The sequence below is a fragment of the Hyla sarda genome, chromosome 1, assembly GCF_029499605.1.
Source record: "Hyla sarda isolate aHylSar1 chromosome 1, aHylSar1.hap1, whole genome shotgun sequence".
Classification (NCBI taxonomy): domain Eukaryota; kingdom Metazoa; phylum Chordata; class Amphibia; order Anura; family Hylidae; genus Hyla; species Hyla sarda.
This window is the reverse complement of record NC_079189.1, coordinates 454670251-454685012: the sequence shown is the minus strand read 5'-3', so window position 1 is coordinate 454685012 and position 14762 is coordinate 454670251. Positions and strand designations below refer to the sequence as shown.

The window sequence follows — 14762 nt, the reverse complement described above, 5'->3', positions numbered from 1 at the left end:
GTGAGATGGGGTGTGGCTTGCAATCTGGATTGACACATTCACCAGGAGATGCTGAGCGGAGCTTGTGGAGTAACGTACTTCATTAACGTCATTTTTTCCCATTTTACCCCCCAAAAAGTGTAAAAAATCCCTGTGTGTGAAAAAGTGAGAACTATTAAAATATTTTGTTAATTATCCCATACGGTGAACGGCGTAAACGTAAAAGAATTAAAAAAGTCCAAAATTGCTGCTTTTTTGTCACATTTTATTTTTTAAAAATGTACAAAAAGAAAAACCTAGGCAAAAGTGGTACTGATAAAAACTACAGATCATGGCGCAAAAAATTAGCCCTCATACCGCCCCATATACAGAAAAATTTGAAAGTTATAGGTGGTCAAAATAGGGCAATTTCAAACATACTAATTTTGTTAAAATGGTTTGAGATTTTTTTTAAGCGGTAAAATTATAGAAAAGCATATAACATGGGTATCATTTTAATCATATTGACCCACAGAATAAAGAAAAAAATGTCATTTTTACTGTAAAGTGTACAGCATGAAAAAAAAGCTTAAAAAATTTGCTAAATTGTGGTTTTCTTTTCAATTTTCTCACATAAATAATATTTGTTTGGTTGTGCCGTACAGTTTATGGTAAAATAAGTGATGTAATTACAAAGTACAATAGGTGACGCAAAAAACAAGCCCTCATATGGGTCTGTGGATGGAAATATAAGAGAGTTATGATTTTTAGAAGGTGAGGAGGAAAAAACGAAAATGCAAAAATAAAATTGGTCTGGTTCTTAAGGCCAAAATGGGCCTGGTCCTTAAGGGGTTAAACAAAAACCCTGACCCTGGCAAATGGGGGGTGGGTAAGGGTTAAATCACCTATCCTATGTTTGTTGTTGACATATAAGTAACATGTGTGCCAAGTTTCATGTTAATATCTTTAGCCGTTTGGACGTGATGCACACATACATACATACATACATTGGGGGAAATGTATCAAAACCTGTCCAGAGGAAAAGTTCCCAGTTGTCCATAGCAACCAATCAGATTACGTCTTTCATTTTTAGGAAGGCCTATGAAAAATGAAAGAAACAATCTGATTGGTTGCTATGGGCAACTGGACAACTTTTCGTCTACACAGGCTTTGATAAATCTCCCCCATTTAGTTTTATATATATATATATATATATATATATATATATATATATATATATATATATAGATAGATAAAAAAAAATAAAAAAAACATTATTATTTATTTTTTTCACACTTTTCAAGTTCCAAGTTGCACAGCATTATATAGTGCTATACTGCATCATCAGAGCATCAAGCCGGCAGCCTGAGGCAGGTAAGGTGACCTTCCTCCACCATTTTAGCTCATCGGATCCCCGCGATCACGTCTTATGAACCGATGAGCTCCCTGAGCTAAGCCGCATCTGTGTCTTAATACTTTCGAAGCTGTGATTGGCATTGATCACAGCATCTAAAAAGTTAATTACAGGGTGCTGTGGGATTCCCACTAACCTTTATTAATAGTGAGTGTCCGTCTATTGATAGTAGCCACAATTGACCAATTACTTTACTTATAGACATTCAATGCCCACTGACCCCCCCCCCCCATTACAGTACACTGGTCCCTCAACATATGATGGTAATCCGTTCCAAACGGACTATTGTTTGTGAAACCATCGTATGTTGAGGGATTCGTGCAATGTAAAGTATAGGACAGTGGTCTACAACCTGCGGACCTCCAGATGTTGCAAAACTAAAACACCCAGCATGCCGTTGGCTGTCTGGGCATTCTGGGTGTTGTAGTTTTGCAACATCTGGAGGTCCGCACGTTGTAGACAACTGTTAGAGAAAGTTGTACTCACCTGTCTCCGCCTCTCCGGACCGTCACCGCTCGTCACCGCTGCCCGGGATGTCGCCGTCCATCGCTGTCGCCCCGACCCGGAGGTGTCCCCGACGCTCCAGCAAGGCCTCTGGTGTCCCGACGCTCCGGCAAGGCCTCTGCTTCCACGGCAACCGCGCTCTCCGTCGCCGTCATCACGTTGCTACGCACGCCGCTCCTATTGGATGACGGGACGGCGTGTGCAGTGACGTGATGATGTCGATGGAGAGCGCCGACGATGCAGAGGATCCCGAAGAGGACGCGCCGGAGCCCCGAGGACAGGTAAGTGATCATCACCGGAGCTCATGGGGCACCGTAAACGGCTATCTGGTGGCAGCTGAAGCAGTCGGTGCTGCCGGATAGCCGTTTTTGTAATGGCCCTGACATTAAAAAGCATCGTATCGCATGTTGAAATTATCGTATGTCGGGGCCATCGTAGGTCGAGGGGTCACTGTAATATGTAAACAATTCAAAAGATGCTGATACCGAATCCGTAATATTTATCTTTCTCCTCACTTACATTCCTCTGCTATAAGCACAGATGCAGGAGTCTCTGAATGAAATATGAATAACGTGAAATGACAAACCCAAGCCTGCTACATCTTTGACTACAGTCATTCTCTATAGTGCCCAGTAGTAAAATGGCAGTATTCCTAGCAATAATTTTCAGCCCCATTTTCTAGTTTGTCATTTCCCTGTCTCTCTTATATTTCTGCTTTATTAATAGTGTTGGCAATAAAATTCATTTTTACCAGCCAAAATGGGGAAACACTAGCCAAATGGCAACTCTGCATCTTTCTGATAGCCAGATGAGGTCAGTAATGAATTTTTAATGGATTGAAGATAGCGAGTATCTTATCCAAGAAAGATCATTACTCAGGACCATCAGGGTACTCAGGTTTATTGTAAAATCCTTTATGTTCCGAAGCTCTCCTCCAATCCACTGAGCCTTTTACCAAGCAGCATGCTCTCTCCCCCTTCACCGTACGACTCTAATCATTGAGATAGGCATGGATCAATGCCCCTTGAAGCTTCACTACAGCATATTAGATACAAGGAATCTGAGAGTTTATGGTATTAAAGACAATTCCATTATATCGCAGAGCTTGTTGCTTACCTCGGATTTTATCTGGCTTAGTGTCAACTTCTGTTTTCTATTATAGCTGTAGGAGTATGCTCACTGGAGTGGTTTGGAGAGACTCTCAGCAACTCACATGCTATAATTCTTCGATCGGTACTAACCAGCTGATCCAAGCTAAATAGCACCCGAGTGACAGATTTTGTGACTATTATGAGTGTGTAATGTTTATCTATGCTCCAGGCACAATGTTAACAGGTTGTAAATCCAGACAGATTAAATATACCACTGTGGGTTATTCCTAGTCTGGAAATACATCAGTCTCTCTGTATCTGTCCTGATTTTTTTATTTTTTATTTGTCGGTTTTCTGTTGTCTGGTGTTGCTTTGTTTTCTCATTTCTCTTCTTGTCATCTTCAATAATTTAACAATTATTTTGGTTTGTTCTTTTCTTACTCTAATTTACAACAAAGGGCATAAACCTCACTTTGATATACTTGAAGCAAAATGCAAGGGGGCTGAACGGAGATGTTTTACAATACCAGAAACAGCCTATAAATCAGAGTGGTGCCCTTTCTGGAAAGGAAGTAGAACATTTTGTTTATTTTTTAAGCTATTTTTATTCTATATGTATATTGTGCACAATAATATGTGTACCCTCCACCATCAACCCCCACAGACCACCACCTATTTCCTGAGTGTCCTAGAGAGAAGAACAAGAAAGGAACTTAAAGGGGGTTAAGGATTTAAAAAGAAATAAAATATAAAGGGTTTCACATCCCATTTGTCCTCAGGTTGTATGTGGTATTACAACTTCATTCATTTAAAGGAAATCTGTCATCAGTTTCACCTGCACTAACCTGTCAGTACAGACCAGACAGGTGGTGCAGGTGACACTGATGACAACCATACTTACCTGGTCCCGTTCCATGCTCTAGTTCTTCCGCAATCTTCAGTCCTGGGGCTGAATTGGAGCATGGGCGGAGCTTTGTGACGTCATCGCTGCTGTTTGAGAGCAGCGGGACCCAGCAGAGAACAGCAGCGGTGATGTCACAAAGCTCCGCTCATGCTCCAAGTCACCTCTGGAGCGAAAGATACAGTGGAAGATTGCAGGAGAGCCAGAGTAACAGGACCAGGTAATTATAGTTGTTATTAATGTCACCTGCTCTACCTGTCTGTACCGACAGGTTAGTGCAGATAAAAACGATGACATATTTCCTTTAATGGAACTGAGCTGCAATACCACATAAAAACTGAGGGCATGGGTGGCATTGTTTGTAATCTTGGATCACCCTTTTAAATCGTCATGCTTTTACCCAAAATTGTATCCATAAATTCCACTCACCTTTTAAGTTTACCTCTTTTTTCGAAAATACTCTTTACCTCTTTTTTCCACATATAGTTGGAACCATAGCCACTGTCCAATTTCTTGCTGTAATAGGCCCAGCTATAAACAATTGCTTATAAATTGCTTCCCTACCAACTTGTTTTACTTGTTGTCCCATTAAATCCCCAGAATACACACATTCAATGGATTTCTAAAATTGCCACCATAAATTTCACTTATTTTATGTAAGATGTTCAGCCAAGAAGTGTATATTTTGGAGCTTCTCTATCTCTTTCATATTACTTTAGGGTCATTCAGGTGATGCTTTAATATCCACATACCTCAAAAGCTTCAGTGTTTATGATAAAAATGGTGTTTCCATTAAAGAAAAAACAAAACAAAAAACATACCACATTAAGATATTGTTCCAGATGTATTTTCTCTTCCTAACCTCTCCCTCCCAAATATATACTGTACAGTTTTGAATTAATCTTTGCTACATACTTACGTCAGGCCCTTTTGCCTGAGCTTAGCAGTAAACTGGCAAAACTGTTAAGAGATTTATTTAACCAATTACTGTTATAAGGAAATTGGAAGTTAGCAAATGTTGTGCCTATTCACCAAAAAGTAGTAGAAAGGAATTAGGCAACTAAAGGCCAGTAAGCCTGATATGAATAGTGAGCAAATGATAGGATTGTGGAACATCTAAAATGACTAAAATCAATCTTATTGATCTTTTTTGACTGGGTGACTAAAATAATAGATGGCGGAGGGGCAGTAGACATTGCATATCTAGATGTTAGTTGGCTTTTGACACTGTCCCACATATAAGACTTATCAATAAACTGCAGTCATTGAGCTTGGACTTCCATATTGTTGAGTGGATTAGACAGTGGCTGAGTGACAGACAACAGAGGGTTGTAGTCAATGGACTATATTCAGAGCAAGTGGGGTACCTTAGGGATCCAGTGTGGTACTGGGGCCCATTCAGTTTAACATTTTTATAAATTATTTAGCAGTCGATGGTAAGGTAGTGGTCTTTTTTATGGAACAATGAAAGGTGTCATTACAAAATATATTGGTTGCGCAAGAAACAAGCCCCCATATGGGTCAGTGGATGGAAAAATAAAAGAGTTTTGTCTCTTAGAAAGCGAGGAGGAAAGAACAAAAATGCTAAAATGAAAATGTTCTGTGACCTTACAGGGGTACTCTGAGGAAATAAACACATAGGCTATCCTTTCCCGCTCACCAACCTTTTTAATTGTCTAAATATCATTAATTAGCTATCTATAGCAGTTTCCCCTCTTTGGTTGTAATTTACATGCATGAAGTAAGGCAATGACATAATCCAGTCATCCACACTTGTCTCTGTCCAAATCCATCTATGAAAGCAGCTCCACCCTTCTATCCTGCACTGATGAGTTATGCTCTCTAACAGAGGAAGCTGGATGGCAGAAAAGAGGTAGGCAAGGGGACAGAAGGATGGCAAAGAATATCAAGCAGCCAGAGAAGACAACAGGGGCCACAGGAGCTATGCATATCAGGCAGCATGGTTTACAGGGAAGATATCCAGGTAGTGTGGTGGCTTTGGAGCATATATATATATATATATTTATATACATATATATATATTTATATACATATATATATATATATATATATATATTTCCCTTTAAGGCCAACATGGGCTATTTTCTTAAGGGGTCAATGATATTAGCGGTGTGGTTTAATGTTGGTTGTACCATTTCTTTGTTTATGCTTGAGCTCCTGTGTTACCGATGTAATTGTAATTGTCTTGAAAAATGAAAAAGCATTTCCAATAATATTTTATAAATATATGTAGAAAGAATTTCTGTATATAAATTCAAAGTTTAAAGTGTATGATACCTCCAATGAGAGCAAAAACATGTCACTGCATGTGATGTGTGTAAACCCGTGATGCCTGGAAGCCCATTAGAGCAGGGGACAGCAAAGTGCTCTGTTACAGAGTGGCTGTATATAAGGCAGCCACCTGCACCCACCCCCACCACCTAACGAAGAGTTGAAACACATGTTGAGGTGGTGGTGTGGTGCACTTACAGATCCCCCCACCATGTCCCAGTTAGGTAAAGTACATTGTTATTGTTTTCCACTGGCACAATAGCATGCTGGATGGTGGTTATATGTCATGCTTTCTGGATTGGTATCCATGTAGGGGATTATTCTCTGTGGGTGCTCCCTACCATTGTTTTTGCTTTTGGGGATGGTGTATTTTACGGGTGGGTTATTTTGATTGGGAGGGCTATTATAGTTATTAAGTATTATGTAATAATTTTTTAGATCAATAAAGTGTTTTGTATACAATTTTTGGGTGTCAGTCGTTTGTAGGTTTTACATGTGCTAATTTGATTGGAACCACAATTGTGTAGCTGGATTGTAGGTTTTGATATCTCCAATGTTGTAGGCACTTTTATGAACAATAGTTATTCTTCTAAATCACTTTCATATTAAATTAATTGGGACACCTTCACTGAGCTCTCTTTCTCCATTCTCCCTGCTGCTTATATCTGTGCATAAGGGGACAGAAAAGTGTCTATCAGGAGTTACCAGACACTTTCTAGAAGTCCATGTAGGGGATACTTCAAGCTTGAATATCTCCGAGATAGAAAGGGTGTGCCGCCACCTAGGTGCAGTGATTGGAACAAACAGGTTTTCACACGAGAAGCTTATTGGATTCTGTGCTTAGACACGTGGAGGGAGATTTATCAAAACCTGTGGAGAGGCAAAGTTACCCAGTTGCCCATAGCAACCAATCAGATCGCTTCTTTCATTTTTCAGAGGCCTTGTTAAGAATGTAAGAAATAAGCTAATTGGTTGCTATGGGCAACTTTGCCTCTGCACAGATTTTAATAAATCTTCCCCATGGTCTCCAACAGGCCTGAATTTCTGTTTACAGATCGAAACGCGTCAGCGTTCTGATGGTGCATCTTCCAAAGATTCCTCTGAAGTGATGAGCTGACCCTACTTTTCATAGCGTTTCTATGTTCTATTGTCATAAGGAAACAGAGCCAAGATGAGGCAGAGTAGGAAGCACAGGTGCTATGGAGACAGAGCAGAAAGTGATGGGAAGCGGGGATAACAGGTGCTCAGTGAAGGCGTTCCAGCAACAAATCCAAATTTACAGTGATTTAAAAAAGTCAATGTAGTAATTTTTCATAAAAGTGGCCACAACATTTGAGGTACACTCTAAGTTTTGAGTCCATATACAGAAAACTTTTCTATATATACTTAAAGGGGTACTCCGGTGGAAAACTTTTTTTTTTTTAAACCAACTGGTGCCAGAAAGTTAAACAGATTTGTAAATTACTTCTATTAAAAAATCTTAATCCTTCCTGTACTTATTAGCTGCTGAATACTACAGTGGAAATTATTTTCCGTTTGAAACACAGAGCTCTCTGCTGACATCACGAGCACAGTGCTCTCTGCTGACATCTCTGTGCATTTTAGGAACTGTCCAGGGTAAAAGGAAATCCCCATAGCAAACATATGCTGCTCTTGACAGTTCATAAAATGGACAGAGATGTCAGCAGAGAGCACTGTGCTCGTGATGTCAGCAGACAGTTCTGTGTTTCAAAAAGAAAAGAATTTCAGCTGTAGTATTCAGCAGCTAATAAGTACAGGAAGGATTAATATTTTTTTAATAGAAGTAATTTACAAATATGTTTAACTTTCTGGCACCAGTTGATTTAAAAAAAAAAAGTTTTTCACTGGAGTACCCCTTTAACCCAATATATTGGAATTTTTTTTCTTCATATTTTAAGAAATAAGCTTAAGCATAAACAAATAAACAGTACAAGTTACATTTCACTCCACCTCTCATATTCCATCAGCATAAGGAGAAGCACATATATGATGTTTAATCAATATAATAATGCAGGATGGAAGAAACAAATCATTTCTATACAATATGGGCAGATAAAGATTGTTTTCTCCTGTAGAAAAGTAGGTATCGTCAAACTTTATAAAGGGGTAGGAAGAAAATCTAATGAAGAATTAAGTAAAAAGAAAGAGAAAATAGTAAGAAAGCAAAATGGAAGAAAAAGAAGAAAAGGGTGAGGGGATCTTTTTTGTGACTATAAACTGATGTGATTCTGTTGAGGAAAACAACATACAGTATGTTCTGAAATATAATTCAACCTATCCTCTTAATATAGTATCATTTTTATTTTAGCAAATGAAATTTGAAGAAAGCCTACCACATTAACCGTGACAACCCAATATATTTTTCTGTTCTATTAAAATAGATTTCCTACAATCCAAATTATCCCAAATACACAAAAAATATACTGGTTTTCTAGTCAGTAATAGGAGAAATATATTGTCTATACTCTCTCGCCTCTTCCCCCTCCCTTTAAATCCCTTTATCATATTATCCTTACTTATTTTTATTGTTATAGTAGAGGGTAGAACCCAGTCTAGTTCTTCTTCCGACACTAAAATTCCCAGATTTACAACCATAAATGCAAAGTCTGACCTGGGAACTTTCATATAAGAACTTAAAGGGGTATTCCAGGAAAAACCTTTTTTTTTTTTATATATATATATCCACTGGCTCCAGAAAGTTAAACAGATTTGTAAATTACTTCTATAAAAAAATCTTAATCCTTTCAATAATTATCAGCTGCTGAAGTTGAGTTGTTGTTTTCTGTCTGGCAACAGTGCTCTCTGCGGACATCTCTGCTTGTCTCGGGAACTGCACAGAGTAGAAGAGGTTTGCTATGGGGATTTGCTTCCAAACTGGGCAGTTCCCGAGACATGTGTCATCAGAGAGCACTTAGACAGAAAAGAACAACTCAACTTCAGCAGCTCATAAGTACTGAAAGGATTAAGATTTTTTTATAGCAGTAATTTACAAATCTGTTTAACTTTCTGGAGCCAGTTGATATATAAAAAAAAGTTTTTTCCTGGATAACCCCTTTAAACCATTGAATGAACTTTGAGACCGTTATAATTCTTTCTAGCATGCACCATAGGAAGCTCCTTGCTTGTTTACTGTTTCTTCTTTTCATACATTTCTACGTTGAATGTCCCTCAATGTTTATCGCCACTTTATAATAACATCAAACAGCTATCATAGTTGATATCACACTGTGGCCTTTGGAACTTTGTTTTCTTGTTATATAAAAGGTATGCTTCATTATAATGGTACATCTTAGAACAACTTCAAGAGACAGCAATTTTGTCTGAGAACTTTAAGCATTGATGTATATTCTGTGTCAGTTGTATTGGCATGTTCACAATGTGGAAGATTGTTACAACAATAGTACAACAAATATAACTCTCATAGAAGAATACTTGGACAAAACAATTGGACACAATTCTATTGTAATAAAAACTTCAGCCATGATGATTCACATTTTGGGGCACATGGACAAATAAAGTAAAATATGTTAGTAGTTTCTCTTATATAGTAGTTAATCTAGTATTTACCGGACTATTTTAAAGGGGTACTCCACTGCCCAGCATCCGGAACATTTAGTTCCAAATGCTAGGTGCTGGCTGTGGGGGTTGTGACATCACCGCCATGCCCCTTGTGTCATCACGTCACGACCCCTCAATGCAAGTCTGTGGGAGGGGGCGTGATGGCCATCACACCCCCTCCCATAGGCTTGCATTGAGGGGGCGTGGCGTGACGTCACAACCCCCGAAGCCCGCTCCCAGCGTTCGGTAATAAGAGTTCCTGACACTGGGGCAGTGGAGTACCCCTTTAAAGGAGAACTGTTCACCCACACTAAACCCTTGGGTAATAGTGTGGGTGAACTGGAGTTCAAGAAGGGGTCACTTACTAATATATGTCATGTAGGTCCCAAGATATGTCCCCCATGTCTGCTAAATTCAGTGTACTGCACACAAAAGGTGTGGCCCCATCAGCTTCATTTACATTTTCATGGTCTGTGACTCCACCTCCTAGTGATGTGGAGTTGTTGGTCATGTGCGCGCTTTGCTCTTTGCATAGAGTGTATGTGCCGACTAACTATATTCAGCTCTCATGTCATAATGAGCAGAGCGCTCACATGACCAGCAACTCCACATCACTAGTAGGTGGAGTCACATATATGAATATGTAAATTTACCCGGCGGGGCCCTGCCTCTAGTGCACAATTCACTGAATTTAGCAGAGGATCTTCTGGGGGAAATATCTCAGGACCTACTGGACATATTTAATTAAGTAACCCCTCGTGTGACTCCTGTTCACCCACACTGTATCCCACTGCATTGGGTTTAGTGTGGGTGCACAGGCTGACAGTTTTCCGCTAATGTCTTGGAAGTGGATATAGATGGCATATGTTCACCTATAGGAGAATACATACTGTATTACATCCCCTTTTTATCTTATAAAGGAGAGAATGCCCCCTGCTACCCTTCACCCTCTATACCAGTGTTTCCCAACCAGTGTTACCAAGCCATGTGTGGCTCCTGTGCATAGCTGTAGCTAGCTCCTTTTGCACCCGTGGCAAGCCCAGAAAATTGCACCCCCCCCCCCCCCCCGAAAAAGGAGAAGGGGATATACAGGATATAACTCAGAATCAGTACAGGTGACCTCACCAGCAGAATAGTGAGTACAGCTCTGGAGTATAATACTAAATATAACTCAGATGACTCAGGATCAGTACAGGATAAGTAATGTAATGTGAACTTGCATTTACTAAAATAGTAAGATTTTGTCCGATGGGTGGCACCCATTGTGAAAAATCTATCCATTGCAGTAAATTCAAGGTCACATTAAATTACTTTCCGTGGAAGCAGCAGGTCACTTACCTAGTGTCCTAAGGAAACAGAGTTGACTAATGTGATGCTTCCCAGTTTCTCCTATATCCGTGGCAGTTCTGGTTTACAATAAAATATAACAGGATCAGTACAGGATAAGTAATGTAACTCAGGATCAGATATAACTCAGGATCAGTACAAGATAATTTGTGTAATGCATGTTCACAGTGATCCCACCAGCAGAATAGTGAGTACAGCTCTGGAGTATAATACAAGATAAAACTCAGGAGCAGTATAAGATAATTTGTGTAATGTATGTACACAGTGATCCCACCAGCAGAATAGTGAGTACAGCTCTGGGAGTATAATACAGGATAAGGATAAAACAGAGAGGCATTAGAAGAATGCCCATACTACATTATAGAAAAAAAAAACCTGTACTCACCTCCAGTTCCGGTCCCGTGGTGCAATCCTCTTCCTGAGCTGCAGCATGTTTTTGGCCCTGAGTGACATCTTGACCCAGTGTGTCATACTGCTGCTGAGCCAACCTCTGATCGTAGTGATGGCCCACCTCGGCCAGCTAAGCAGCAGCATGACAACACTGGGGCCCGATGTCACCCTGGGCCCAAGCATCACACTGCAGCTGAGGAAGAGGATTGCACCCGGGGACCGGAGAAGGGTACAGTGGGAGCGCTGGAGGTGAGCCCTCATAAATCCCTGTATATGGAAAAATAGAATAGTTATAGGGGTCAGAAGAGGACAATTTTAGGCATACAGATTTTTATACAAAAAGAGCCTCGGCACCAGGATGAAGACCAGGGCCAGGGCACAATGCAATACACTACCACTCAGCCGATCACCAGCCAAGGCCGGTGATTAGCTGAGCTACAGTTTTATATCATATTAGCCAGAGCATAATGGCTGAAAAAAGGCTCTAGGGGGTACTGTGGGTTAGGAAAATGTATCCCTCCAAACCCCAACACCTCCCTCCCCCCAAAATAAACTTTTATACTCTATTCTATGGATAAGGGATACATTTTCCTAACCTGAAATACTCGTTTAAGGGTAAGTTCAGATGAGAGGATCCACAACGTATTTTTACGCTGCGGATCTGCCGCCGAAAGACCCCCTACAGGGTCCCTTTAGATGTGCCTGCTCGAAGCGGCAATATACCACTACGAGCAGACACACTGTGATGTGCAAGTCGCTGTGCGCATGCGCAGTATACTCGCACATCGTGTCTGCTCTTGGCCTAGCTCAGGGAGTAGGGGGAGCGGCCACGATGTGTGAAAGTACACCACGCATGCGCGGCGACCCGTACATTGCAGCAGTGTGTCTGCTCATAGCGGCCTAGTGCCACTCTGAGCAGGCACATCTAAAGGCACCCTGTAGGGGTCCCTCAGCGGCAGATCCACAGCGCAAAATACACTGTGGATCCGCTTGTCTGAACATACCCATGGGATGCAGTAAAAAGGTAGGAGGGGTAGTTAGGTATGTGGGGCTGGGGGGTTGTTATTGGGGTAGGCAGGTTGGGAGGCTGTAGTGGGTGCCAGCGCCTAAAAACCTGATTAGGGTCCATGTAGATAGCAAACCAAAAGGTTGGCACAGCACTCCAGGAAATGTAAAAAACAACGGTGGTTTATTCACTCATGTCAAAAAACAGCAGCGACATTTCAGCTCACAAAGACCCTTTTTCAATCTTGCCATACAGTAAGGTCTTATACTGTATGTAATGGTGTATAGCTGCTTTTGCCCAGGTCAAATAGTTGATTTCTGGAAAGAATGTATTTCAAATACTGATATTGTTTTAAATAATATATATTTTAATAGCAGGTCAGCAAAATAAGCAGAGCTTGGGGGTATGATATACTGGAGTTTGAGGGCTATGAGTTGTTTTGCATACATATTTAAAACGTTTCACACTTAGAATAACCATTAATTATTGACACTGTTTTTGACAGCACGAGATAAACAAATGTGAAAATATTCAAATTCCGAAATATTTATTCAGTGGATTATGTTGTTTTTTCTGTGTGGGCTATTGTACTGATTTACCTAAGACTATGTTCACACAGTGTATTTTCTGGAATATTATAATTTTTTTTAAATGCATCCGTAATATTGCAGACAGTTAGTGTCTATTTTTGCTAAATTAATGGGTACGGTGTAAGTTTATGGGAAATTAGTTGTCTGTGCACACCTGTATTTAAAAAGGGAAAATTTTTTGCATCCATAAAAATATGTAACATGTTTTTATATATTTATATAAAGAACGTGATCATCAGCTCACCCAAGAAGCTCCTCCGTGTCTCTGATAGTGCTAGGCAGCACGATTTTCCTGCACAAATGCAGCATCCTTGTAACCTGTATTTCGTAAAAAACATGAACAGTTAGGTTTAAAGGGGCACTCCGGTGCAAATCAAATTTTTTTCAAATCAACTGGTGCCAGAAATTACATAGTTACATAGTTAGTACGGTCGAAAAAAGACATATGTCCATCAAGTTCAACCAGGGAATTAAGGGGTAGGGGTGTGAAACAGATTTGTAAATGACTTCTATTTAAAAATCTTAATCCTTTCAATACTTATCAGCTGCTGTATGCTACAGAGGAAGTTCTTTTCTTTTTGAATTTCCTTTCTGTCTGACCACAGAGTAGAAGCAAATCCCTATAGCAAACCTCTCCTTCCCTGACATGGACAGAGGTGTCATCAGAGAGCACTGTGGTCAGACTGAAAAGAATTCCAGAAAGAAATACAACTTCCTCTGTAGTATACAACAGCTGATAAGTACTGGAAGAAGTAAGATTTTTAAATAGAAGTAATTTACAAATCTGTTTAACTTTGTGGAAACAGTTGATTTTATCGGAGTACCCCTTTAATACAGTCATGCGTTGTGGTGTTACATACCCTTACACATATACCGCTCCAATATTGGGACAATTGGTGCCCCCTAGCTTGTTTGCATCCAAACTAGTGCTGGGCGGTATACCGGTTCATAACGAATACCGAAATTTTTGTCCTGCACAATAGGAATTTTTCCCATACCGCAATACCGGTTGGGCCCCTCCCCCTCGAGAATGAATGAATTTTCAGCCCAGCGCTGTCCCCATCGGGGAACTAACCACATTTCACCCACAAGCGCTGCCCTCCTCGTCCTCCTGTTTGTTGCAGGCCACAGGTGCTGGAACTCTGTACTGTACTCTGTATCCCTATGCCCGGGGGGGAGCAGAACAGCGCTCGCGGATCACATGATTGGGGGGGGGGGGGAGAAATACCGTTATATACCATGGAACCGCCATAAGTTACAAAAATACTGTGATACACATTTTTGGTCATACTGCCCAGCTCTAATTCAAACCCAAATCTGTCCCCACTTGGCTTAAGTTGTCAGGTACATATAGATGTGACTATACCAGAAGTACTTGTTGCAATATTATATGAACGGATCAATTTACCTGTTACAGGTAGTGATTTTCACCAAAAATTTCTCTCTAGAGAAGTATTTTGGATAATAAATCTAACAAGGAAAGTGCCACAGGGACTGAACAGCAGGCAATATGTGCTTTTGCACTACTAGCCTTCTGTTCAGATACTGAATATTAGGTTTTGGTTCAGATTATAGATAACATGTTTTATTTTTATAATTTTTTTGTTTTTGTTTTGTTTCTTTTGATTTAAAGATGCCTATTGTTACATAAGTTGAAAATATCTTACATTCAAAAAGTATCTTGTGAAAT

At 40.1% G+C, this 14762-nt stretch overlaps 1 protein-coding gene across 4 annotated transcripts in view; it reads left to right on the top strand.

Moving 5' to 3' along the window:
• Nucleotides 1-14762, top strand: part of TMEM132C (transmembrane protein 132C) — a 595756-nt gene that overhangs the window by 302673 nt on the left and 278321 nt on the right. The window contains exon 1 of one of the 4 annotated variants that reach the window (XM_056533710.1): nucleotides 4031-4088. The exons of the other annotated variants lie outside the window; for them this stretch is intronic. The gene's annotated coding sequence lies outside the window, so the exon portion shown is untranslated. Of the gene's footprint in view, nucleotides 1-4030; nucleotides 4089-14762 lie in introns of those variants that run through there. 4 annotated transcript variants of the gene reach the window in all.